Source organism: Amblyomma americanum, chromosome 10, assembly GCF_052857255.1.
Source record: "Amblyomma americanum isolate KBUSLIRL-KWMA chromosome 10, ASM5285725v1, whole genome shotgun sequence".
Lineage (NCBI taxonomy): Eukaryota > Metazoa > Arthropoda > Arachnida > Ixodida > Ixodidae > Amblyomma > Amblyomma americanum.
This window is the reverse complement of record NC_135506.1, coordinates 62,233,868-62,261,866: the sequence shown is the minus strand read 5'-3', so window position 1 is coordinate 62,261,866 and position 27,999 is coordinate 62,233,868. Positions and strand designations below refer to the sequence as shown.

At 42.4% G+C, this 27,999-nt stretch overlaps 1 pseudogene across 1 annotated transcript; it reads right to left on the bottom strand.

Annotated features, from left to right (window-relative positions):
- Nucleotides 1-19,417: 19,417 nt before the first annotated feature.
- Nucleotides 19,418-25,572, bottom strand: LOC144106154 (uncharacterized; annotated as a pseudogene). The gene is made up of 3 exons (XR_013308920.1): nucleotides 24,840-25,572; nucleotides 23,947-24,078; nucleotides 19,418-21,650 (listed from the first exon to the last, which is right to left on the bottom strand). The product of XR_013308920.1 is annotated as an uncharacterized LOC144106154 (transcript).
- Between the last annotated feature and the right edge of the window lie 2,427 nt (nucleotides 25,573-27,999).

Sequence of the window (27,999 nt, the reverse complement as noted above, 5' to 3'; positions counted from 1 at the left end):
GCGGAACGGGAGTATGGTAGTTTGAATCCCATCGTGAACAAAGATTTTTTTTCTTATCGAAATGAAGTGTCACGGACAGATGGACGAACGGACACCGCGAGTATGAGCCATTAAAGGCTTTCGCCTTAATAATTCAGCTTAAAATATATACAATTAAGTGTGATGAACATATTGTTATTAGAGGTAAGAGATCATGAGCAACTTGATTCCTGACGGAGTTTGGTTGAGAATTTCTTTGCCTCTGTTGTGACAACTGTTTAGAACTTTGGGTAGGTGACACTGAAGCATTTGATAACCATAATTAGTACGGGAGCTGGAAACTTTCCACACATCTGTATGATGATTTAGACGTGCTGATGCAGACTGTTGCAAGTTCGCTATTTCAGTTAATGTCATGCAATGTTTTCAAGAACTGAAATAAAATTGTTTTATTGTCTTCGGTTAGAGATCTGCTGATTTTTAGGAAGATTATATTTTTTGGAGACAGGTTCAGTGTGCTCTGTATAAGGTAGGTTTTCAAAAAAGATTTTTTTTTTGCAATAATAGAAGTTTGTTAAAGGAGTATAGATACCTAACATTTGGGCGCGTGTTTTCTTCTTTGTAATGATGCGTAAGATATTATTATACATGGATCACCACGTGTTATTCTCCTACGACCGCTGAGTAATTTATAATCGTATTTCTTTCTCGTGCTGTTTCGGTTTCAACAGCGTAATGAGGACTGTGATGTCAACTTGTGCTTACAGGTCACGTAAGGCATGAAAAAACTGCCATATAATTGCTGCTTCTACATTCGTTGGCATTTCGTCTCTTGAGGAAGGCTCACTTCAGCACTGCAGTAAATAAAAACAATGAAGCAGCGATTATACGGATATTTTTCCATGCCTCACGTAACACAATAGCACTCTTTGACATCACAGCCATCGTTCAGCTGTTGAAACCGACACAGCATGACAGAAAAATTCGATTATAAACTATTTACCAGTTGCAGGTGAATATTGCATGGTGATTCATGTGTAGTAGTGTCTTCCACATCATTGTAGAGAAGAAAACATGCCATCAAAATTAGGTGTCTATAGTCCTTTAATATTGGATTCCGTTGTCGAGCACCATACCAAATGGGAATACTGTATATTAAATATAACGTATATATTGTATATATGTTATGTTATGATGATAAAAACGTTTGCAAGGGTTGGTCCTTTGTTTGTTGGTTTGGTTTTATAGAACTTTAATTAACGTCCTAAAACGGCTGAGGCGAGGGACGCCGTACTGGGGAGCTCCGGAAAATCGTGACTACCTAAGGGTTCTTTAAAGTGCACTGACACTGCACAGTACACGGGCCTCTAGCATTTTCCCTCCATTGAAATGCGACCGCTGTGGCTTGGATCGAACCCATGTCCTTCATGTAACTAACTGGGAGTGAAGAACAGAGCTTCAAGAAGTGTTTTTTGATGAAAATAACCCTCTGTATTGTGCTCAGTCCTTTCATAAAGTGTAATATTTCCTCCAGGCAACATAGGTTGACTGCCATCAGAGCCTCTAACTTTTATCTCGGTGTGTTACCACCATCTGTTCTGGCTTGACATTCTTTGCGAATTCAAAATGTAAATCCTTGCTGAAACCCCCAGTTTTCCTGTCGTTATTGTCATCATAAGGAAAGGTCTGCAAGAATATGCCAATATTTTAAACTTCTCCCAAAAGTAGACTTCGTTCGTTTAAGGATTTTGGTAAACTGCGTTATGAATTTTTGCCTGTTCATTATAATAAGCTTCGGCTGTAATAACATTTTATACGTAACTATGAAACAGTACTGAAGTATGAAGACCAAGAAATCCCTTCCTGGCTCAAAATTTCAGAATTCCTCAAAACTTTTCATAATAAAGCATGCCTTATGAGCACTATTTATTTTAGCTCTCCCCAAAGGCACAAGGCACATATATCACACATATATCATGCATGATGTCAAATAATGGCACATAATTTGCTCCATATGCAAACATTTAGGCCATGTTTTTTTTGCCCTGTAGAGGCCTTCTCAGTTATTACACTCCTTGATGTGTCTGGATTCATTTCAAATAATTTGGCTTGCCTGCTTTGCACAACATAAAGACTGTCTTGTTAAGGTCATTAGCAAACCTCATAAGGCCTACATTACGCACGTGTGCACTGACTGTGGAATCTTTTGGTTCTTGTAGGATGGTCTTCCACAAGGTGTGGCGGTGCCAGCATAATCCACGTGACAAATTGTCACACCGCAACACCTTGTGCCCAGTGAAGCTGGATATCAAGATTAAAAAAGTGAATTGCGACACTATGAAAAATGACCTGTTCCTCTGCCGGCAGACACCGCTACGGGCCGTTGTAAAGGTATCGCAACACAACCTGCAGTCAGCTGACCCACTAAGACTTCTTCGACCCAGTGAAGAAACAAAAACTGCTTTTCAAGAATATTTTGAAGATGGAATGACGACAGCTCAAGCAATGAGCCACCATGAGAGGGTTCTCACTGGAAAACCAAATGGGCACACCCTGCTGGCAAATGCAATGGCCAACCCACCACCAAGGAGTGTTTACCGGTGGCACCAGAAATGGCGGAGTCAAAAATATGGACCCCAGGGTAACCCGTCTTTAAAGCTGCAGGAAAACAAGCCCAAGTATTTAGCCCAAGCTAAGCAGGATTACCTATTCCCAAAAATTCCAGCATTATTCTTTGAAATTTTTAATTTCTGCTACTGCTTCCAATCCTGATAAGTGTTTGCATCACCACATATCAGAGATGTAAGTAATGTACAGTTGTGTGATGGGGAAGACATTCAGGAAAACACTTTGGACAGGTGCTGTACACTCTGCAGTGATTTAGCTCTTCATCATCCGGGCAAGGCAGAGCTAACGCATTGCCAGCATCTGTGCTTATTCATGAGAGCGTATTGTGAAAACAAAAGATGGGCCATCATTTCCAAGCTATATTAGCTATGCATTTTCATTGAAAGCCCTTACACTGTGGGAAAAAAATTTATGTTATAAATTAGAGCTATAGGATAGAAAAAAAGAGCTAAGGAGAGGGAAAAAAACAGAAAAGTAGAATAAACACAAGTCCCACATTCATGAAAAGAAGAGTGTGGAGTAAGTTCAGCAGGGTGCATTGCTGGGCAAGTTGTTTGACATACTCAAATATGTGGCACTGGCAGACGACGAAAGTCATCTGCCAGTGCTGCAAATATGAATGCAGTAAGTGCTCAGTGTTAATTGCTGACTTCAAAATTATTCTTGTACGCCAATGCACTGCACATGTAAAAGCTGTGTAGTGACACACCTGTGCCATGTATGAGAACAAAAAGCTATAAACAGAGGCATTTCCATGAAATAGTCTCAATAGTACACTACAATGTTACAAAGTTCTAAAAGCGGCACTGTTACCACAGTGACCTCAGTTATTGTCAGTCTACGAAGTCATACCAAAATGGTGTGTTTATTATTATTTACCTTAAAACACCTTAAACAAAATGAGGCCACAATGCAACGCACTGTAACTCTAAGTTGTCTGAGAAATATACATGAATGGTGGATGGGCAATACACTGCATATGTGTACACTCAAGTACATCTTCATCACCCATTTTGAAGAGCCAGAAGTATCATAAAATTGAATACAGCCGCTTTTATACATTTTCTCCTTCCTTCTGTGTATTTTAGAGTAGGAGGAGTTCCTGTTCGTATGACTACTGTAAAAAATTTATCACCGCCTCTACTGCTGCTGCACTGCATGAGTTGCAGGTTCTTTGTGTCCCACTAGTCCTAATTCTGACAAACTGGCTTTATTTACTGTTGAGCCATTGTTACAAAGCTGCAAAGCATTGAATACAACAAGAGAACTGATGCATGACATGATAAAGGAAATGAACCATGTAAACAGTGCACCAACTCAGGCGGTGCAAAAAGGTTCTCAGCATTACGTAAGCGTAGATGGAGACTTTGCAAGTCACTGCTGCTGGTAGCATTCCATCACATGCACTTATCAATCTATGATTATTTTTAAAAATGCATACAGTCATTTGGTCATTTCAATGATATAAAGGTAATGAATAGATTTAAGCAAAGAAAGTGCTGCCAGAAACTCAACAGCTGTGGTATACAAGAGTGATAAACGTCCTGGCTGAAAATGTGCTAATCCTTGTTCACTGTCCAGAGACCTGACCAATGTGGGAGTTACACACATGAGCAACATTATCTTTTAGAGTAAGTGAGAACAAATTTATTGTCGACTTTGTCACTTACACTTGCTGCGGTGGACAGAAGAGGAATATGGGAATATCAGATTTGTCCTGCTCTAGAATTCTAAGGAAAAACTAAAACTATTTAATAACGTTTTTTGCCGAGAGATTACAATACAATATATTTTTATTTTGCATTGGCAAAAAATATTGGCAAATATGCTAAGATAAGTGGCCTCTACAAAGCAGTGTAAAGCGTGGCTAAACCAACCGTGTCTTCCATTCATGTATCAATAGACCCCTACTTTTCCCTTCCTTAGCAACCCAACTCCCCAACAAATGGCCTTGAGGCTCCCTTTCTAAATAAACAGCTCATTCATTAATTCATTCATTTTGCATGAAACATCAAACTGCTCTGAAAATGCACTTTAATATGCAAAGATATTAAAAAAGACTGTCTTCGAACAAGCTTGTGTTACTAGAGGGAACATTCTGTGATAAAAATTTACAATGCACAAATAAAAAGACTGCCTTTGAACAAGCTTATATGTTATCAGAGGCAACATGCTGTGATAAAAATTTACAATGCATAAAATCTTCTAGACAAAGTACTGCCAGTACAAGAGCTGGAATATGGTATGTAGGAACACCTGCATCAGGATTAGTGACTAGCTAAAATTAGTGATAAGCTCTTGTTCAAAATACTTGGCACACCAGTTGCAGTGCGGAGTAAAAACTGATGTTCAGAGTACTGTGGTTTTATAGAAACAATAGCGAGCAAGCTTGTGAAGTCAAACATACAGATTTTACTTTACTCCGCTGCTGTAATCCATAGTGAATAATAGAGAGTTCTCCTATGTACATAAAAATGTTACGAAAGCTAGCTATTGGGCATAAAGAGAAAGACGAAAAGGTAGAGAGGCTAACCCTCACGTTTATCACTCTTTTCATGCTCCTTCAATGATATGCTTGTCTGTTTTGCAGGGACAGATGTCAGCATCATGAGTGTGGCAGATTACAGCTGGGCAGTCCTTGTCGTCACACCCATCATGCATCGAGCCCAGCAGCTGGAGTCCGCATGTGACATTATATTCGTGGACCCTACATCGATCATCATGCAATGAAATTAGGAGCACCATAACGGTGCTGCTGACAGCCACAAAGGCAGGGGCAGTGCCTATTGCACTCGTCATACACAGCTCCCAGACCTGGGAGGGGTACAAACAGGACTTCCAGCAACTCAAAAGCCAGCATCCATTATGCTTTGGAAACAGCCCGGTTTGTTGCTTTATTGAATTATGAGCAAATTGGAATAAGATTAGTTTTTTTTTACAAGACTTCCCATCCAAACCGCCTTACTATCCGAAATATGACAATGGTGACAGATTGATGTGGCCCGATATTGTATTTTGATTTGGTTTTCTGTGCGTCTTACAACTTTTACGTCTGCCACTTCTAATATGACCACTGTATTTTTCTCTTAGATGCCTATTTGCCATATTCCCTGCATTAATGCTGCTACTAAGTATACCTTGTACCTATGTATATTTTCGCCTTTAAGTTTTGCCACATACAATAGCTTATTTACTTTTTGCCTTCCATCTCATGTTGTATTAATTAGTTTTTCTTGTGCATATATCACTTCTTGTCCCTCTTACTCAATGCCTTTCTGACCCTTGTAAGGTATTATGAATAAATAAATGAATAAATACAGTGCATATCTAAAACCAAACACAACTGCAGGGGAAGTTGGGTTTATAATGCAACAAGCTGGACAATTTTTTGGTATAGGTTCAGTCACATGCCAGGCGAAGGATTACCAACTTTCCTTTTCGAAGAAGATTGGACAGAGGCCAGGACACATGACAGACAAACAGCTGCATGTCGAAATTAGCAATTTTTTGGTTAAGGCGTGTCTGCCTACAAGCTGATTTTCTCGACCATGCTGCCTTTCAAGGCATGTTTCCACCAAGGAATTTTCAAAAGGAAACAAAATGCAGGAAAAGCAAGCTACCAATTTTTCCACCAACTCGTTCTTGGTTTTTGCCAAGGAACTCCTGCAGACTGCTGCTGCAGACTGTTGCTTTACCTCTCATGTAAAGCCCTCACCGAAGGGCCCTTGAGGTATCTGTAATAATAATAAAAAATCAAGCAGGCTCCCGCATTCTAGATGAATCTTTAGCTTAGTTTTGAGAAGTTATGTAATTAGCTGCATAGTCATCCTCTTCTTATTTTTCCAAGAGCTCTTCACAGCAGAGAATGCTTTCTTCTCTGACTGCTGTTGGAAGGCACCTAGGTTAGAAAATGAAAGCCCTTTGGAGTGGCTATTTATTCCTGACTATATGACCCGATCGCACTCAAAAAGTGGTTATTTTGATAAGGTCATGTTTGGAACAGAAAGTGTCCTTTAGACAACCCTCACGAAATGTGGGCTAATCAGTAATCATAATCAACAGCATTGACTGCTTTTCTATACATGGCAAAGTGCTGGCAAGCATTGGTGTTATATCCCCACAATAAATACATGTCCCACTACAACGTTTTAAACATGGGCTGTAAGTGCCTCTGCATTTAGCAACCTGCCACCCACAGGCTCTAGTATGTGTCAGAAGTAAGCATACATTTTTTTTAATCCTCTTGCCACAGTGTTGGCAGAATATTCAAGAAAAAACAGGGCATAGAGTTGGCAGATGGGTAGAATGTTAAAATATAATCTTGCCGAGGTGTATACGAGTGCGTCAGCCTGTTGGTTTATGCTTGTGATGGGTTCCTTTTCACATTACAGTTCTAGCTGTGCTTATGACTGACAACTCAAGACCCAAAAAAGATGCCCTACATGAAACATGGCCCAGCGCACGACAGCTGCTGTGCCACTTTCATGTTCTACAGGCCGAGTGGCGTTGGCTGACCTCCACAAAGAACCAGGCAGCCAAGGAAGAGCGACGTCACTTGATGAGAGCTTTTCAGAAGGTGATGCAGACACTGTCATTTGACTACCTGCCTAGGCCATACAATACAAAAGAAAAGAGAGACACTCTACACATAAAACACTTCGCCATGCCTATTTTGGCTGAAACATTGCATTACTCAGAAATAAGAACATAAGAAGAGCTAATATTTAAAAGGACGCTAAGAATAAACTGAAGCTGGCCTGCACTGATAGATTCCTGCAATCTAACGAAAAGAGGCTAACCACACCACTATTGATGTAGCTTTTAGAAGTGAACAAAGACAGAAAAAAATGAGAGTTATCGCTACCACAACCATTCTAACAAGCAAACTAGAATGACATTAAGACCTAATCTGATACGCAGATTCCCAAGGCAAGGATCCATCACCTCCCACTTCTAAACAGTGATCACAGAGCTCTTTACAGTCTTGACGGCATGAGTTTTAGTCAAGTGGAGGGAAGAAAACAAGTGTTTAATTTTTACATCCAACTTTCTAATTTTTACATCCAACTTTCTAAGAAATGAGTTCCTCTTTCACTGCCGTATGAGTGCGCGGCACTACTCATTTTGTTTTTCATTTTTAACGAAGTATGTAAAACATGCACAACCTGGCACATATAGTGCACACCTTGAGGTTAACATACGATGACAGGAAAAGAATTCCAAGCACTCTCCCTGTCACATACATAGTCTCATTGTCATGCTTCACAACAGTGCAGAAAATACAGATGAGATAGACTAGACATAACAAGCAATTGTTGTGTCTAGTCTCCCTTTCACACGTGTTTGCTGCACTGTCGTGAATCATGAATATATATCAACTCGCTGAACCTTCTATACTCTCATTGCCACTTGATTCAATGGCCACTGAACTGAATGGAAATCCGCTCGTGCCAAACATAAGTTTTTTCACTCCCCATTTAACTCTATGGAGATTAAATTAACAGAGGTTTGAAAATGCAATTAGATAATGTCAAGAAGCCATGAGATCAACCACATGGTCACCATACATTGGAAAAAATACACAGGATTGAAACAAGAAAAATGAAAATTTTCTGTTCATTATTTTATTAACTGTTGACTTAACTAACTCCTTCAGAAATTAATTTTTATTCGATCATCAAAATAACAGCTCCACAGATTTCCAGAAGTAAGCAAAGCAATACCATCTTTTTTGTATGCCACGTCTCTGTATTTTGCCCATTTAAGCATAATTGCATGCTTCATGACAACCAAGAACTGGCAATTCTTGCTGGTGCAATACCATCTTTTTTGTATGCCACGTCTCTGTATTTTGCCCATTTAAGCATAATTGCATGCTTCATGACAACCAAGAACTGGCAATTCCTTGCTGGTGCTACAACACAAAGAGAAGAGAACAGATAACAATTTGTTTGTGAAAGTACCACTGGAAAAAATATGAATGCTTCTGAAATGAAATGCACCGTGTTGCCTCCCATCTCTGCCTTTGGATTGTGCCTACTTGCAAATTGTGCAGTGCTTTATTTTCTGAACATGTGTGAATTAAAAACTGCATTTACAACAATAAGAAATGTTTTCCTAATCTGCTGCATCAGACCGAGTGTTCGTCCCGAATGTAACTTAGATATATCTTGTGCCAGCCAACAGATTTCATGCTTTCTTATTAACAAATTCATATCTGCGACAGCAACACACATGTATGGCCCTTGAAGAATTTTATGGTCATTGACTCCTTGTGCATTTAGATTGCTCATGTGACAGAAGATCCCTGGTGAGAAAAACTAAGTAAAGTTAACTGATCAAGGAAGGATGATGAGGAATGCAGAAACAGCTTGTACTTGCTCAAGATATAGGTCCAATCCTTTTGTGATATAAAGACATTCAGTTCAAAAATGAGTTCACATGGTATGGTACGGAAATAATGGTACGCAGCTAGTAATACAAAACACCACTGTATGCGTAGACGATATGCTTTTTTTGTTTTCGTTTCAGATTCTTTATGCGAAAACACTGGAAGAGCTCCAGACAGCTAAGGAAGAGCTTCACTACCTCAAACACAAAGCCTTCATAAAGAGAGTGGAGACCTTTCTTCAATGCCAGCAAGAGTGGGTGCTCCTCTACCGTGTAGGCACAGTCACCAGAGGCCATAACACGAATAATTATTCAGAGGCATCCATACGAATCCTGAAGGACATCGTTTTGTGCCGCACCAAGGCTTACAATGCTGTAGCCCTGGTAGAGTTTACCATCACAACTTGGGAAAATTATTTTGAGGAACGGTTGCTGAGGCATGCGCATAACCGTAGAAAAGAGAAACCTGATGTACAGTGGAGCTTTTATCCTTTCAACTATTATAATGAACTATTGTAGAAGCATAACAAAACTTCTTGGAGGTTAATGGCATAGTCATCACTTTCAGCATAGTATATCCCTGTGCTCATTACCTGGCTGATAAGAATATTGTAATGAACCACTGGGTTGTGGACAGTTTCGGTTATCTACTGTGTGCAGCAGGGTTAAAGTTTGGGGCATGCTTGCCCCAACTTGTAACTTGTATATTGTTTCCCACAAGTGTGAAACAATATATGAACAGAAGGCCAAGACACACCACCAACATCCCATTCCCAATAGTGTTATATCTTGTAGTGAGCCTTCAGATAATTTTTGTGCATCTTGAAGCATTGAAAAGCACATGTTGTGTTTCACATACATGAACACATTAATACACTACATGCAGTCATATACATGCATGTATATATCTGTGCATGCCTATGCATACATGTATGGCAAGCATACAGTTGTCACTAGTGAGAAAGTTCCTGTTCAGGCGAGAAGGCCCTGAAGGTCAAAACAAAATGAAACAGCAGATCATGCATCAGTGCATTCACCTTCATTTGGGATGGTGTGCGTGCATGTGTGAATGATTACAGTGCACATATATTCAGGAAGGGCAACCTCCTTGAGAATACTGACAGCGTGATAAATCTAATGGCCAGGAAACTTCACTTATTCTTGATAACAGAGAGATAGATGCAAGGAAAGGCACAAAGATTCACCAGGAAATGCCCAACAGGCTGCCCTACATGAGGAGAGGGTGCAAAAAAGGACAAAACAGAAGAGAGAAGGAAAGTTGAATTCATTTACTTGAGAGGATGCAAAATGTCCATTTGTCGTCTATAATCTACAAAAACAAACAAGAGCTTGTGTGTATACAGACTGTAGCTTAGGATAAACGTCATGTTTGTGAGAGTAGAGGTAGTTCTGGCAGCAGCACGTTTTAGGGTCAGTTGGTGTAGGATGTTCAGGAGGGTGAAAACCAGCAAAAAAGGATACGATGCAGAAGATAGAGGGCAGGACAGTGGGTTCACTAACAACTGAAGTCTGTATCGAAGAGTGGCTGCGAATTAGTAACACAGCCATGCATGGGCAAACAGAAATTTATCTATGAAAATTCACAACATATCAATGTCTTTGTTATAGATGGTGCACTCACATTTTGTGCTTCCTTATCAGGAAGGTCTGAAGGATTTTGCATGCCTTATGTGTTTTCTGGTGGCCTAGAATGGAAACCTTGCCAAGATATAGTGGTACATCTGCTACAGTGAAAGGTAGCATTACAACCAAGGCGGAATGCCTGTTCAGCTCGGACTTTCCATCAGGAATGACAAAACAGCAGAATCCGTCTTGAAAAGTAAGAACAGCAGTGCCAAAATAGAAAAAAGGAAAGATGTGACCAAAAAAAGGTACATTAAAGTCAGTCATTACTTATTTGCACATGATGCACAGCATAAAAAATTTACCAAACATCAAGGCATAATAATGATTTTTTTTCATGTCCAGCAAAGCCATCGTGCCTCATGAAATATGCACTGAGTAAAAATGAAACTGTGCACTACCAAACATGACAGCCAGCACATGTAATGCACCACAGAAGCGGTTTACAGGATTCCTTTAATTTGTGGAACAAGTTATGCCTGGCAGTGCGTGTGTTAATGATAAGAGAAGTGATAGATTGTAAAAGTACTAAGGTAGTGAGCAATACTGATGCTGAAGAAAATGATCGTCTTGCCTTTTAACGTAGCTGATGTACCACAGTATGTATAGTCGCAGCCATTTAAATACAAAGCATTTGTTAATGATCAAACTCCTCTCGCACCTCACCTATAGTAAATTAGGAGGTACCCGACATGCACACAAACAAGTTCCGCTGGTGTGTTCATACATAACGTCTAGAAACCTTCACACTTTCGCTAAATGTACGCAAAAAGTTCAAATGATGAAGCTTGCTCTATACAATTGTGGCCCTGACTTCACGTCACGTTTAGTGAAGTTTACATTATAGGCCACAGCGACATCCTTGAGGCCTTTGATATCAAGAAGTTTGGTGATTCTTATGTGAGTGTACCATCTCTAGTGCTGGTGAAAAAGGAATTTTATGTTATGATTTCTCGTATGTAAATTTCTCTTAGCTGCAGTTTTGGCATATTTAGGCTGTATTACTTGGCAGCCTGCCTTCAATAAATATTTTAGTCCAGCATTGGCCACCCCTTTGTGTTGTCGACCGTCTTTTCTGGCTGATTTTCATCTACCTTTTACCCACTCTACCCACCCGTCTATTTAAAAATGTCGCATCAGTTTTTAACCCTTTGAGGTGTTATTTTTGTTTTAATCGAAAACAAACATTTTTCATCTTAAATAGTATATTAAAGCCCCATGAAGAGATAATTTGTTAGTTTGCAAGTGTGAAATACCACTTTATTTTTTAAACGGATGTGCAAAATCCTGTACAATGTGTCACAATTAATCGAAACAGCAATATTGAAATGACAGGAGTTGTCGAGGAAACAGCCGAAAAATAGTGAAATCAATTTTTGTTTTTGAGTTACACATTACGCTTGAAATTGCGAGACAAAAGATGACCTTACTGCTGGTGGCAAGATCTATCTGCATAAAAATGGCAAAGGACATACTAATACCCTGCTCAATGTTTCGCTAAATATTACTTATTGTACTCATTAAGTGGCACAAATAAGAACCACATCATATGTGACATGAAGAACACTAATTCCATATGAAAGAAAGAAATTACTGCTAGACATAGCGCACTCTCAGAACAGCCCGGTAGTTTGCCCTGTACACAATTATGTACAAAATGCCTTAAAGGGTTAAGCAGGACTCACTCTTTCAGTATACAGTCAGAGATAGTATCATGATTATTTTTTTTATTTTCCATTGCAGGGCATGGAGGAAAAATACTGTGTACTTGAAAACTTGAAAAGGAGCTGCGACGTGTGCACAAGCTGTATGAAGACAGCGCTGTTTATCCTAAACTACTGGATGCAGTCACTGCACAGCTCAAAAATGTGACAAGTAGTGGTGCACATGCTCTTCTGCTGAAGATAAAGGCCTCCTCTGCAGCAGATAGGAGGCGTGGCCAAATAATAAGAGTACAGCCAACAATCCTGGCAAGGCGCCGGCCTGGCCTACCAAGGGGCTCGAAACGCGTTCCTGCTGGGCAGCCAGTCACAGCAGGACAAGCAAGAAAAACCAAACGTGGCCACAAATTAGGCAGTAGCATTCAAGAAAATGTACCGGGGGCAAAAAGTCGTTACTAGACCTGCTTTCATAGGTAAAGACAAAGAGGATGCAGCAGCACAACAATACAACCACTGCTACTGCATCCTATAGTGGCATCGCTATAACTGCACCCAGTGCGGAGGCAATTGTGTCACCCTCCTCCCCCCTCCACCTTCTCTTCCAGTGTGCGGTGCATGAGCCCTACCCTGCTTCAGTGTCTAGCTTACTTCGTACCATATGAATATAATTCAACTAACAGTGGAAAGGAAAACATGCTTGGTGAACTTTCATATTCATATTAGCAGAGCCAGGAAAACGAAACCTCTGAAATTTGCTTTTTGAACAAAGGTGCACCAATTAAGAGAAATTTACACTAGTGTTTTGAAGATGTGAATGAATGCAGCGACTTACAGTGTGAAAAGAATTGCGAAAATTGTGTGGACATTTAAAAGGTTTGCAATGATATGAGTACCAAAAGCTACAAAAAGTTATAACGGTAACCGCCTAAGGACTGTTTCAGATGTATACAGAACCACTGAATTGATATCTGCAGAGGTAATTAAAAAGAAACAATAATTAACTGATGCAAACTCCTTTCCAGTATGTGAAAATGTGTGTACTCATTACGCAGGAACCATGAAGGACAATTGAACTGTTGAAGTGCACAAGGCCCTAAGAAAAGTACAGAAAACTGAATTTTATTGCTGTTGGAATAAGCAACAAAAATGTAGCCATTCAAGAGAGTTTTGACAGCTAGAAAGCTGAATTAAATTGCAATAATGACAGGGCAACGTTATTTATTACTGCAAAACAAACACCTTCAGACCGACTAGTAAGTCGTTAATTGCAGTATGCGAAACACTTCTGGAGATGTACACACTAGCACTTCACTCCGATTAAAGCACTGGCAGTAACGGGATGACAACTGTAGTTAAGTGTGGGCTAAACAAAAATCAAAGGATTTCGAACTCTGTGCAATGGAATCACAGGGTTCCCAACTGTATCTAAAGAAAAGTAGTGTACAAATTTCAGCTGGAAAGATTACGGCAAAAGCCTTTTACAATACAGGAGGCTTTTTATTACTATAATACATGCCATGTAATACGAAGACTTCAATATGCTTCAGTAACGACAAATATGGGAGAAACCAAAGTGAAATGTCGTGTGAAGCTGACAGCAAATGCGTTACGGCAAGTCTGCTCACATCGATGCGCCAATATACAAGCCTTTCAAATCTAAGCTATCTGGGAAGGTGGCCTCATGAACCTTGAGCATTCACCGTGCTGTTCAGGGCTCGGTGGTGGTGATTATTTTATCTTCTGTAATACGAGCAATTTCTGCGTGGGCAATGATTTCCTGATAATGTAATCAAGAAGCGCTAAGCAGGTTCCTGCAGCACCAAGAAGTCTCCTTAGTTGTGAGAACAATGATGTAAGATGAAATTTGTGTTCATGTCAAGCGGTATTACACTGATAACATGACGTTCAATTTTTCTCCGAAAATTTTGTTTCAAATGCAAGTAGACAACCTATTAGCACTTGGTGAACAGCTGACTCACCTTGAGTTTGTATAGCGCAAATAAAACGAGCAATAATTTTTTTATTCAAGGAGAGGGTTGCAAGAAGCTCCTGATCGTTTCTTCAACTTTGGTGCTTTTTGCCAGTTTGCTTTCAAGAGATAATAATGCAAGGCTTGAGAACCTAGACATCTTATTTGTAGATGTTAAGTAGTTTTTGATAAGTTAGAAATTAAAACCACTGACCATCTCATTACGCCCCAGGCAGGGCTATACTGAGGAATATTTGAACGTCTAGTGAAAAAGCTCAAGATGAAAAACCCAACTGAGGGATGAACGCGAAGATGTGCAACAAGGACGAATGCTTGGCCTCATGCAGGTCAGTGCCTGCCACTTCAATGTGTCTCCGTAGCCAAAATATTTTGGCTCGAACAAATGATCAGAGAAAGCTGTGAGTTTAGGAAATGAAGCATTAAGCAAAGTGGCAGTTAACAAAGGCACTGCATGCCCCCCGCCATCCTTCTATCCTGCAGCTGCACCGTCTTGAGCTCTGCACCCGATGCAGACCGCACCCTATCACCCCCCTCGTGATGCCACTGCTGCATTATGCCACTGACTTTGCAAAGTGTCGCATTGCTATGCCTGCCGCTTCTAGAAAAGGCCTCCCACCTCAGTTGTTATCAGTGTACATTCCTATTTCATGTTGGAGTGTGCTATGAGGTGTCCAAATAAGCTCTAAGGGGCAAAAGAGAAAGGCTGTAAAGCTTTATTTAGCTGTTAAAAAAAACTGAACACCTGGAGACTTGAGGTTACTGGTATGTTTACGATACCTCAGTGCATTTCTGTTCCATAGAATTTTTTCTGTTTCACCGATCCATTTTCTGCTTTGCAATAGCTTAGTCGTGGTGCAAACTGTGCAATTTTTACACTTTCCTGTACACTGTTTTTTTTTTGTGTGTTGCCTTACACTACGATACCTCAGTGCATTTCTGTTCCATAGAGATTTTTCTGTTTCACCGATCCATTTTCTGCTTTGCAATAGCTTAGTCGCGGTGCAAACTGTGCAATTTTTACACTTTCCTGTACACTGTTTTTTTTTGTGTGTTGCCTTACGCTACGATACCTCAGTGCATTTCTGTTCCATAGAATTTTTTCTGTTTCATCGATCCATTTTCTGCTTTGCAATAGCTTAGTCGCGGTGCGAACTGTGCAATTTTTACACTTTCCTGTACACTGTTTTTTTTTGTGTTGCCTTACACTACGATACCTCAGTGCATTTCTGTTCCATAGAGTTTTTTCTGTTTCACCGATCCATTTTCTGCTTTGCAATAGCTTAGTCGCGGTGCGAACTGTGCAATTTTTACACTTTCCTGTACACTGTTTTTTTTTTGTGTGTTGCCTTACGCTACGATACCTCAGTGCATTTCTGTTCCATAGAATTTTTTCTGTTTCACCGATCCATTTTCTGCTTTGCAATAGCTTAGTCGCGGTGCGAACTGTGCAATTTTTACACTTTCCTGTACACTGTTTTTTTTTGTGTGTTGCCTTACACTACGATACCTCAGTGCATTTATGTTCCATAGAGTTTTTTCTGTTTCACAGATCCATTTTCTGCTTCGCAATAGCTTAGTCGCGGTGCGAACTGTGCAATTTTTACACTTTCCTGTACACTGTTTTTTTTTTGTGTGTTGCCTTACGCTACGATACCTCAGTGCATTTCTGTTCCATAGAATTTTTTCTGTTTCACCGATCCATTTTCTGCTTTGCAATAGCTTAGTCGCGGTGTGAACTGTGCAATTTTTACACTTTCCTGTACACTGTTTTTTTTTTTGTGTGTTGCCTTACACTACGATACCTCAGTGCATTTCTGTTCCATAGAGTTTTTTCTGTTTCACCGATCCATTTTCTGCTTTGCAATAGCTTAGTCGCGGTGCGAACTGTGCAATTTTTACACTTTCCTGTACACTGTTTTTTTTTTGTGTGTTGCCTTACACTACGATACCTCAGTGCATTTCTGTTCCATAGAGTTTTTTCTGTTTCACCGATCCATTTTCTGCTTTGCAATAGCTTAGTCGCGGTGCAAACTGTGCAATTTTTACACTTTCCTGTACACTGTTTTTTTTTGTGTGTTGCCTTACACTACGATACCTCAGTGCATTTCTGTTCCATAGAGTTTTTTCTGTTTCACCGATCCATTTTCTGCTTTGCAATAGCTTAGTTGCGGTGCAAACTGTGCAATTTTTACACTTTCCTGTACACTGTCTTTTTTTGTGTGTTGCCTTACACTACGATACCTCAGTGCATTTCTGTTCCATAGAGTTTTTTCTGTTTCACCGATCCATTTTCTGCTTTGCAATAGCTTAGTCGCGGTGCAAACTGTGCAATTTTTACACTTTCCTGTACACTGTCTTTTTTTGTGTGTTGCCTTACACTACGATACCTCAATGCATTTCTGTTCCATAGAGTTTTTTCAGTTTCACCGATCCATTTTCTGCTTTGCAATAGCTTAGTCGCGGTGCGAACTGTGCAATTTTTACACTTTCCTGTACACTGTTTTTTTTGTGTGTGTTGCCTTACGCTATGATACCTCAGTGCATTTCTGTTCCATAGAATTTTTTCTGTTTCACCGATCCATTTTCTGCTTTGCAATAGCTTAGTCGTGATGCAAACTGTGCAATTTTTACACTTTCCTGTACACTGTTTTTTTTCTGTGTTGCCTTATGCTACAATTCCTCAGTGCATTTCTGTTCCACAGAATTTTTTCTGTTTCACTGGTCCGTTTTCTGCTTTGCAATAGCTTAATCGCGGTGCGAACGGTGCGAACTTTTACACTTTCTTGTATTGTTTTTTTTTTGTGTTGCCTTACGCTACGATACCTCAGTGCATTTCTGTTACATAGAGTTTTTTCTGTTTCACCGATCTGTTTTCTGCTTTGCAATAGTTAAGTTGCCGTGCGAACTGTGCAATTTTTACACTTTACTCTATTACTGTTTTTGTTTGTGTGTTTCCTTACATGTCTGGTTTTTAAGAATCTATTTTCGTACGGGGCCACAGCCAGTATTAAAGCTAAATATTTGTGGTTCACTCACTCCCTTGTCGAAAGTGGCAAATAAAGTAAGGCTTATTAAAATACCCCACACTTTGATTAGATTCAGGACCAACAGTACATTGTTATGGCAAATACACAACAGCTGTGTGCAATTTTCTTATTGTCCATGCGATGTCCATGTGGAAAAGTTAATGTCTATGTGGCAAATTTAATTTAGGCATAGAAGAAACATGTAACCTTTCTTGTCTGTACACACTAGCAAAAGTCATGACCTGTATGCAAAATGCTCCTTTTCATATGTAAATCTATGAGGCCAGTACCTTCAACTGCACAAGAATTTTTATTGATATAAGTCGTCATCAGCACCACCCAAGTGCAGTACAGGACAGAGGCTCCTCCTGTTGGCCCCTAAATTTCCTGTTTTGTGCCTGCCACGGCCATGCTATCACAACTAATTTCATGAACTTGTTACTTCCTCCTGCAGTCAGCCACACTTGAATGCTCTTTCCTAATAGTCCAGAGTGCATGACAAAGAATTGAATTCAACTAGTACATCAGACTTCCAATCACATCTACCTCACTCCACATCAGCAGCCACACGCTTAAGTTAATTAGTGCCTGGCCACTCAGGGTTGAGTAAAAAATCTAGGATGACAAAATTAAAGGGGCTTCTTCCCCTGGCTTCAGTTTTTACCTCATCACGAGTGCACCTACTGATATTTTATCAGTGGATTACTTGGAGACTTGACATATACCTCAGTAATAAAATTCAATCACTAGGATATATCTCAGCAGAGAAGAAAATACAGTTTAAAAAATAAGCAAACATATAGTCAGAGAAGTACAAGAAGATCATCACATCAATCAGCATACTAGTATATTGCAAATATGCAAAAATGCTGTGCACTGAAGACAGCTCAGAAATTTCTTATCAGATTATTGCTTTGAGGACAACTTTTATAACGCAATTACTCTGCTGATAGGTAGACAAATTGGGAAATTTAGTGACATGTCACAGGTATTTTACTTCTGAAGAAGTGTTAGTTCTGACTCATAATGCCCCATTATTAGGCAAGCACCGAGGTGGCTTTGAGTGATGAAGTAGAACCAAGTTCAATAATGACTTCGCAAAAGAGAAAAAATGTTGGGGCACAATTTTCAACATGAAAATATGCAACATTCAACAGAAATACATAGTAATGCACTAATACAGGAGGTAAAATAATTTTTTTAACAAGAAACAGCAGTTAAAAGACTAAACATAAAAGTTAGCAGACACACTTAAGACTGCTTACGTCAGCTCGCCCGTTAACTTTGTGCATGCAGTTGCAGCAAGCTGCAGCTTGCTGCAACCCCATGCCATGCAGCTGAAAATTCTACCTCTGCATGGCCCTACATAGCCGCTGCTGTGAGGACACTGCACCCCTTCTGATCTGTGTGCCAATTTCGCGAAGGCAGTCGCCGCCATACCGCGGCCCGTGCTCCACCTTAAGGGTATGATGCCATGGCTATGGGTTAATGCCCATATGTGCACAACTAGTCTTTCTCTACTTAACATGCATAGATCCTTGGGAGTCCTCATAGCTCTACTGGTGCAGTGGTTAAGCGATGCGCCACAGCCCTGGGATGGCAAGTGCTGCCACTGGTGTAATTTGTAACCTCGCGTGACCAATAATTTCAACCACCACCAGCCAGGTTGCATGAGGATGCCATCTTTTATGGGTATCATCGGGCGTTAACGCAGGCACATGCACGCAGGTTTTCATTAAATGGGCAAGTAATGCTCGTTTTAAAAGCTAGACATATGTTCTGACAGGATATAACTTTTAGTGTTCTCATACATACTGGTGACACTGCTTTACCACTAACACAGGAATAACACCACACGCACAGGCATTTCCTGCACCACTACAGGAAGAACAGCTCCAGTGATGTTAATGCCCAGATCTGTAAACCAGTCAGGAAAACACAAACACTCTGAATGCACACAATGTAAGTGTGGCTAGGTGCAATCTTGCTTCCCCTACAATCTTGGTAGAAGGATGAGAGCTTGTAGAACCAACATATATCAATACGACAGAGTCTTAGAATTTGCACCACATGTTTTGTAATGATCAGAAGCGACATCATTCACACATGCCACTCAGCCTTAGTGGCAAATGTGTTTTATTTTGGAAAAGCTTACTTCATAGGGAAAGGTTATAAACAGATTCTCTCTGCAAGTGTAGTTCGAAAACATGCAAACTTCCTGTTTGTACAAGGAGCATGGGGGCAACCTGCAAATGTAAGCACTCACGCTGGTCGTCAGCTAGCAGTGCTTGTCAAACACAATACAGGCAAAAGGAACAAGTTCACAGAACTATTGATTCCCATACTGCATGTTTATTCTCACAGTACTATTTTTAACCAAAATTACAGACAAACACATTTGGGCAGAGGTGATGAAGAAGTGGTCTTTCTATACTTATGGGCTTGCAGATGCCTTTTGAGGCTTCCGCTTTGTGTAAACACCATGAGGAACAGAGAGCAGTGGTATGGCTTCTCACCTGTATGTGTCCGCCAATGTTTTTCGAGGGCGCCACTGTCAAAAAAGGCCATGGACACTGAGCAGTGGCATGGCCTCACGCCCGTATGTGTTCGCAAATGCATATTGAGGGTTTGACTCCCTAAAAAGGCTCGTGGGCACAGTTCACTCAGGAATGGCCTCTATCCAGTGTGCAAGCGAAGGTGTGTTATCAGGTTGTCCTTACGCGTGAAACTCTTGTCGCAGTGGTCGCACTTCTATGGACTTTCACCGGTGTGCAAGCGAAGGTGTGTCATCAGGCTGCTCTTTTGTGTGAAACTCTTGTCACAATGGTCGCACTGGTATGGACATTCACCGGTGTGCAAGCAAAGGTGTGTCATCAGGCTGTTCTTTCGTGTGAAACTTGTCACAGTGGTCGCACTGGTATGGACATTCACCGGTGTGCAAGTGAAGGTGTGTCATCAGGTTGTCGTTTCGTGTGAAGCTGATGTCACAGTAGTCGCACTTGTATGGACATTCACCGGTGTGCAAGCGAAGGTGTATCATCAGGTTGTCCTTTCGTGTGAAACTCTTGTCACAGTGGTCGCACTTGTATGGTCTTTCACCGGTGTGCAAGCGAAGGTGTGTCATCAGGCTGTCCTTTCGTGCGAAGCTGATGTCACTGTAGTCGCACATGTATGGACATTCACCGGTGTGCAAGCGTAGGTGTGTCATCAGGTTGTCCTTTCGTGTGAAACTCTTGTCACAGTGGTCGCACTGGTATGGACGTTCACCGGTGTGCAAGCGAAGGTGTGTCATCAGGTTGCCCTTTCGTGTGAAACTCTTGCCACAGTGGTCGCACTGGTATGGACATTAACCAGTGTACGAGCGAAGGTGTCTCATCAGGTTGTTCTTTTGTGTGAAACTCTTGTCACAGTGCTCGCACTGGTATGGACGTTCACCGGTGTGCAAGCGAAGGTGTGTCATCAGCCTGTCCTTTCGTGTGAAACTCTTGCCACAGTGGTCGCACTGGTATGGACGTTCACCGGTGTGCAAGCGAAGGTGTGTCATCAGGTTGTGCTTTTGTGTGAAACTCTTGTCACAGTGGTCGCACTTGTATGGACGTTCACCGGTGTGCAAGCGAAGGTGTGTCATCAGGTTGTCCTTTCGTGTGAAACTCTTGTCACAGTATTCACACTGGTATGGACTTTCACCGGTGTGCAAGCGAAAGTGTGTCATCAGGTTGTCCTTTCGTGTGAAACTCTTGTCACAGTAGTCACACTGGTATGGACTTTCACCGGTGTGCAAGCGAAGGTGTGTCATCATCCTGTCCTTTCGTGTGAAACTCTTGTCACAGTGGACGCACTGGTATGGACCTTCACCGGTGTGCAAGCGAAGGTGTGTCGTCAGGTTTTCGTTTTGTGTGAAGCTGATGTCACAGTAGTCGCACTTGTATGGACATTCACCGGTGTGCAAGCGAAGGTGTGTCATCAAGTTGTGTTTTCGTGTGAAACTCTTGTCACAGTGGTCGCACTTGTATGGTCTTTCACCGGTGTGCAAGCGAAGGTGTGTCATCAGGCTGTCCTTTCTTGTGAAACTCTTGTCACAGTGATCACACTGGTATGGACGTTCACCGGTGTGCAAGTGAAGGTGCGTCATCAGGCTTTCCTTTGGGCAACTTTTGTCGCAGTGGTCACACTGATATGGACGTTCACTGGTGTGCAAGTGAAGGTGTCATGAGGCTGTCCTTATGTGTGAAACCGTATTGACACATGGAGCACAGCTGGATGTTGGGGTCGTGTCACTGCAAGAACTTGGTCCAGTAGGTTTGCCTGGCTTGTCATGTATAGTGACTGCACCTGCATTGTGAAAGACAGAACTTTCAAAAGAATGTGGGACCTCATGTGTCAAATCCTTTTGGAGCTTTCACCACACGTTAGCAAATGTGGAAATGAATCTTGCACAGCAGCCATGCAACTATGAATAACTCACGGTTCAGAAGCTGACCACACACAGAATTATATTTTGAAACAAAAATTTGGTATTGAGAATTTACAAAAAAATTGAAGCCAACATTTATTCCGTAAAGGGTGCATTATTACCAAGTTGGTTAGTAACAAATTTTAATTTGGTTAAAACACACGGTGCCTTTAAACCAAGAGCTCACACCATGACAACCTTCATGACAACAGCACGTTAGTCACCTAAGACAATACAACTATTTAGGAACAGGTCTGATTTATGGCGTTTAACGTCCCCAAGTAAATCAGGCTAAAAGGGACACTGTAGTAAGGGCTCCAAAAATTGTGACTACCTGGGGTTTTTAATGTGCATTCACATTGCAAATATTTTTATACACGTGAATTCTTGTTTTTTGTGCAATATTTGACGTCTGTGGGTGATCAAGAGTGACCTAGACTTCACCTCGGCCCTTTGTTTTTAGCATAAGCTACAGCTGTAATTCCTGTAAACAAGACGTGTTTGATGAAGTGCAGCGTCGTCACTACTACTCTATTTGTCCTATGAAGCCATTGTGTCATAACACACAAATGGTCGTATTAAGAGCTATCCTTGCCGAAGGCAGTCGTTCAGTCGTAACAAAAAGTAAAAATGTCAAAGTTAAAGCTAACACACAAGCACCATTAGCATCAATATCAATTCTGTTAGGACCATAAAGTTGCATTGTGAACTAGATCAGGACAAACAACTCAGGTTCGAGGAACGCGATCATCCCAATTGAGATTTCAGCCCTGTCGACGCATCAAGCTGACTGTTAACAGACATTCATGTCCCCGCAGTACACTCTTTATTTCTGCCTTGGCTGCTTCATTGCTTTTTCACAGACGCCATACTCTACAAAGCCACCCAATTGTTATGGCGGCTGACAGGAATACGAGGTACATTCAAATGGGCACATCTCGCATGAGGACGTGCATTGTACCTCCTGGTTTTGATTGGTAGCACAGGGAACAAAGTCTACCATTCCCAACCGCATACTGCCCAATGTCCTGTGGCAGATCTTTTGAGTCCTCTTTGGAACTGCATCCAGCCCATTTCTGTTAGCAGCCATGCCGAGTCGAGATGTTGTTTCAGAGGGACGATTTCTTGACAAAGTTATCTGTATTTCGGAATTAGCAAATGCTGACTATAATTCTCTTGAGATGGACATCAACAACAGTATACTTCAAGCTTACATAAAGACAAAAGCTGTTCTTGCAAATTCTGGCATCACACTTCAGAAAGGGGACTCATCGCGATACAAGTTTTAGTCGGACAAACTCTATCCGTAAAGAGGTGCCTCTTTAAGGATAACGCTTGTATAGGATAAAGCTCTAATATGGGGTTCATCTTGGCACCAAGAGAAACTTTTATCAAAGTTTAAAATTAAGTTCTGTGAAGAGGCACTACCCGTGAAATTTCTTACCGCAAGAATGTTTTCATGGCAATTTGGCTACCCACAGGCATATTTCTCCTATATACTGAACTGAAACTCTGCACCACAAGCTTACACTGCAAGATGCTCGCAGCTCCGAACTCGTGGAGCTGAATTATATACATTCATATGCATGCAGTACCCATCTTTTCATCCACATTGCACCACTGAAGGCTATGTCAATGCCTCATATCTGGAGGCAAGCAGCTTAAGCACACAGGATAGGTCACAGACAACACACACCAAACCCTATGTGTGCAGTGCCCTGCTGCGTAATGTGCTTACTAAGGCTTGTCTAGGTCTTCACTGCTGATTTCTGCTTGCCTCTATGGCTACATGTTTTACTCTTTCACAGCAGGATGATCACGTTTCTGACCATCATTTGCTGAAGCTATCATTGCCTGCAACGCTGCCGCACGAGTTTTGTGCATATTCAGCTTTCAAAAAGTAAAGAATATCAAGAAACTTGTCCAGAAAGTTCACCTTTCTGTGGCCTTTCTCAACTGTCAGTTGTGTGTTTGTTGAAAATGAAGGCAAACATGCATATCAACACACATATAGCTACTGAAGTCTTTTGCTTGTTATTTGCTTTCTGCATTCCACGAAGCTTGACAATCGGGGCTAAGTCTGATTCCCGCATTTGTTAGACACTTTGCGCATTGGAAAGCATGAGCTCAGCTCGAAGCGGCGCACCTCCGAAATTAACAGAAAACGGGATTCACCTTGTGGCGCTTCAGTGCTTTTGCTGCCTTCGCCTTCTATCGCCCAGCTTGGTCATGCACCTTCTTCAACAGGCAACAAACGCCGAACTCGAAGCATGCTTCAGTGACTTCGTGTGAGAATCAAAGCTGGTTCTGAAATGTGTTTAAAATCTAAATGAAAAGCACACATATTGCGCATGCAGACATGAACGCGCGAGCAGCTCAGGATACATGCATGACAGAGATACGTGTAGTAAAAAAAATTGGAGGACGCTTAAGCTTCGTGTTTAAGAGTGAGACACGACAGCATGTTGCAGCGTTGCCAAAGAGTGCACGGAACGGAACGCCATCGCCCGTTCGGTGCGACGCATGGCCCGTTGGCCGACAATTTAAGGAAAGCACGCCTGTCTCACATATCTCGGTGGACACCCGAATCGAGAAGTAAGGGAAGGAAAATGAAATGAAAATTGATTTTAAGGAAAGGAAAATCCCTTCCCTCACGGCGCGGTACAGGTGTCCACCGAGATGCGCCATTTTTCGCTCACGGCCAACGCCGCCGACGACACCGGCTTTTCTGCGGCACGGGCACCTTAACTCTGCCGCGTTAAAAACCCAGCATTACATTCCATATTCCATGCTGCCTTTGAACCGGCGGCCAGACAAAAGCTGACCGCGGTTCAGAAGGTCATCGGGCAAACTAACATCCTTAGCAGATCCTCAACAAGACTGAGCTCCAGTCTGGGATTGCTCTGGCCAAAAAACAGGCGAGCCTTTTTGCCCGAGTTCGGTGCCGGGCGTTGCGTCTCGCTGCTTTACCCGGAAGATGAGGGAACGCAGCAGAAAATAACCGCCAGCAAGGAGATTAATAGTAAATCTGAGTGTGCATCCACCAATGAAAACGGAAAGGTACTCACGGGAACATACTGAAATGCGTAGGAAAAATTAAGGATATGATGTCAGATTCCTCTTGCTGGTGATTATGTCGATGGTGATTATGTCGTCCGGCTGAATGGGAACGTGGGCGCTACTTCCTCTTTCACAATCATCATGTGAAAGACCACACGACAAGCAAATAAAGCTCCGCTTAAACCCCGCGGCTTAAACCAAGCAGCACGAACGCAACCAGAGGAAGAGAAGGTCGGCGAGGGTCCGGGCTTTTTTTATATGGGTGGATGGATGAGTGGATAGACGATAATTTTATTCTTTGTATCGGACGGCAGCTTGCGCTACCTATCCATGAATTTCACTATGCCCTTTCCTTATGCTCTCTTACTTAAAGGGGCCATGACATGGTCGTTTTTCGCATTTCAGTTTTGTGCTTAAGTAACTAATTCAAGATCTTATGATTCGATTTCCGAAATTTGGCTGCCCTGGATGCGCTGTAAATTCCAAAAAATGCGATCGAAATTAAGACCATAAGACTCCTCCCACCGGCAGTGACCGCCATATTGAATGTTAGCGTGACGTCAATAGAGTATGCACGGAGCAGCGTCGTCTGCTGTCGTTGCTGCAATATACGCAGCGAGGTCTCATTCCTCCCTGCACTTTCGCGGGTGATCGAAGTAGCAGTCGTCTCCTATATATGATTGATTGGTGCCGCAAAAGCGATAATAACAGTAAAGCCTGTTTCACATGCAAGCGAACCGCTCGCGAATCCGCCTTTTTTTCACGGCGCGACTGCGCATGCGCCCATCCCCTGGCGGCGGTATCGCGAAACATATTGGAAGGGTCACGCGCTCCATTCGAGACCGGCCGGGCGTTGCTGCGGCCGTCGGGCGTTCAGCGCGACGCATTTGGCGATGCATTCGACATGTGTTACATACGGCTGCAATGCCCAATATGTAAAGGGAAGTAAACTCGGATTTTTTTCGCTTTCCGAACGCTTCCCGGGACCGCCTTCGACGCAAAGCGTGGATAGAAGCAGTTCGCCGGCTCGACGATCGTGGCCGCCCTTGGCCACCGTCAAGCACGTCAAGACTGCGAGAATCACTTTGTGACAGGTACGGACGAGGTACTGCTTTTAAATGCATGTGCAGTCTATCACGAAAGGTTTTATTCATGGCCAGGAAGGCCTCGAATGTCACGGCGGCATTTAGACTTCGTTCCGACGCTTTTTCCTTTCTCAAGCAAGAAGGCCGAATGGGCAAGTGCTGTGAGCCGCTTTCAGCGCGCGATGGAGCGGACAACGAAAAAGAAGCTACGAGAGCATTCACGCATGGTGCTAGAATTTTTCATAATCTCCAATGGAAATTTCCTTCTTTATGCCTCTACACCCTGGCCAATTCCCCGGTGTGAGTATGTGCCTTATATTAAGAGGCAGAAGAAGGAGGTGCGTTATGCGTGTGTTCGAATCATATCCATGATGAAGAGCGCTGCGTTGTATCGCCGGAATGACTCAATGTGCGCCACTCGCGCTCGTCTTTAAGGACGTGCATGCTTGTTTAACCTATGCAGCGGTGTGCTGTGGGAAAATAAAGTGAAATTCTAGCGGAGCTGCCATGTTGTGAGTACGCTAGTGCTTTTGTAGTTCGTGTAGCTATTCGGCAGCGCTTGAGCACAACGATTGCTTGTGAAAACTGTTGTCCCCAGTCGTTTTCTGTGCCACGGCGTGCACGATGTAGTATCCACCTTTTAATGGATGGCAGGCATACACAGCGGAAAACGCCAACCTCACTGATCGGGGATATTGCATTGAGCATTATGTTCCGAATGTAGCCTTCATCTCTGAAGCGGCGGCCCTTGTTCAGCTCGCGTTCGCATCGCATGCCGGTTGATCAGAGATACTGAAGAATTTGCTCTTTGGTGGGCACAGCAGCCTGCTTCGGACTTCGCACCAAGCCATCAGACAATCGAAATCCTCCAGGTACCAGGTGCTGCCCAGGACACGCCATCGTTGACAGATTCCAACAAAACGTGCTCCGCAGCGGCACTCAGTCCGGCCAGGTTGGGCGCACAGTACCCTTCCGGTGAGCTTCCGGCGTTGTACGCGAGGTGGCAGCACAGGAATATGAAAAAGGCCTTTCACCCACCTGGACAGTCGGCGGCGAGAGTGAGCGGAATCCGCTACCACGGCAAAGATTCCGCCGAAATACCCAGCGGAAAGGCCGATGGGTCCAGGACCGAATTTTGCCGCCAGTAAAAAGTCCGCCGAATCTCGTCAGCCAATAGAAAGGCGAGTACTCGCGGCGACAAAGATGGCGGCGTCCTTCGATGCAGGACGCCTCGCTTCGGGCTGAATTCGTCGCTGTTACTGCCTTTTTCAGCGCGTTCACTGGCCATAAAAGATCCAGCGGTCTTTCGCTTTGTCTTATCTCGCCCATAAGAAAACGTTTGAGAGATAAATTTGCTTTAATTTTTATTTCGGGTGACGATTCTTCCCCTTTTAGGCTTATGAGGGGCGTCGGTTTGTTGACAATAATGGTTCCTCTCTTATCCACCAGATAGCGCCACTAGGCGTTTAAACAGAGCTTTGTGGAAAACAGGGATGCTGACGAAATCGGCACTGGAAACATACCGGACCTTTAAACAGGAAATTGTCAAAGAAAATATCTATGATAATTGTAGGGGAAGTTCTTTGTTGTTTGAGGCCAGGACTGGAGTTTTGCGGACTAAGACGTATAGAGTCAGGTACCAGGAGATAGCCACTTTGTGCATTGCGTGCGGAGAGGAGGAGGAAACAGCTGAACACTTGATACTTTTCTGTAAAGGGCTTCACCCTACAGTGGAAGGCAGCGGGGCTTACTTACCCAAGGCATTGGGGTTTAGGGATAGTGAAGGGAAAGTGGATTTTAAGAGGTTAGAAGAAACCAAGCGAAGGTTATCTGATTGGTGGCTAAAAGCAAGACAGGAGTAAAATTTCACAAGACATGGCTAGGTGACTTGAGCCACCACCCGATGTAAAGGGTTCAGCCGTATCCATCCATCCATCCAGTGTCAGAAATGGCGTAACGTCCCACAAAATAGCTGCATTTAGCGTACGCGAGCGTGCATACGGTTTTGGTATGTAGACAGCATGGATTAACCTCTTGCCAAATCTGTGTACGCCGTGAGCAGACGACACAGACGATGAGCGGA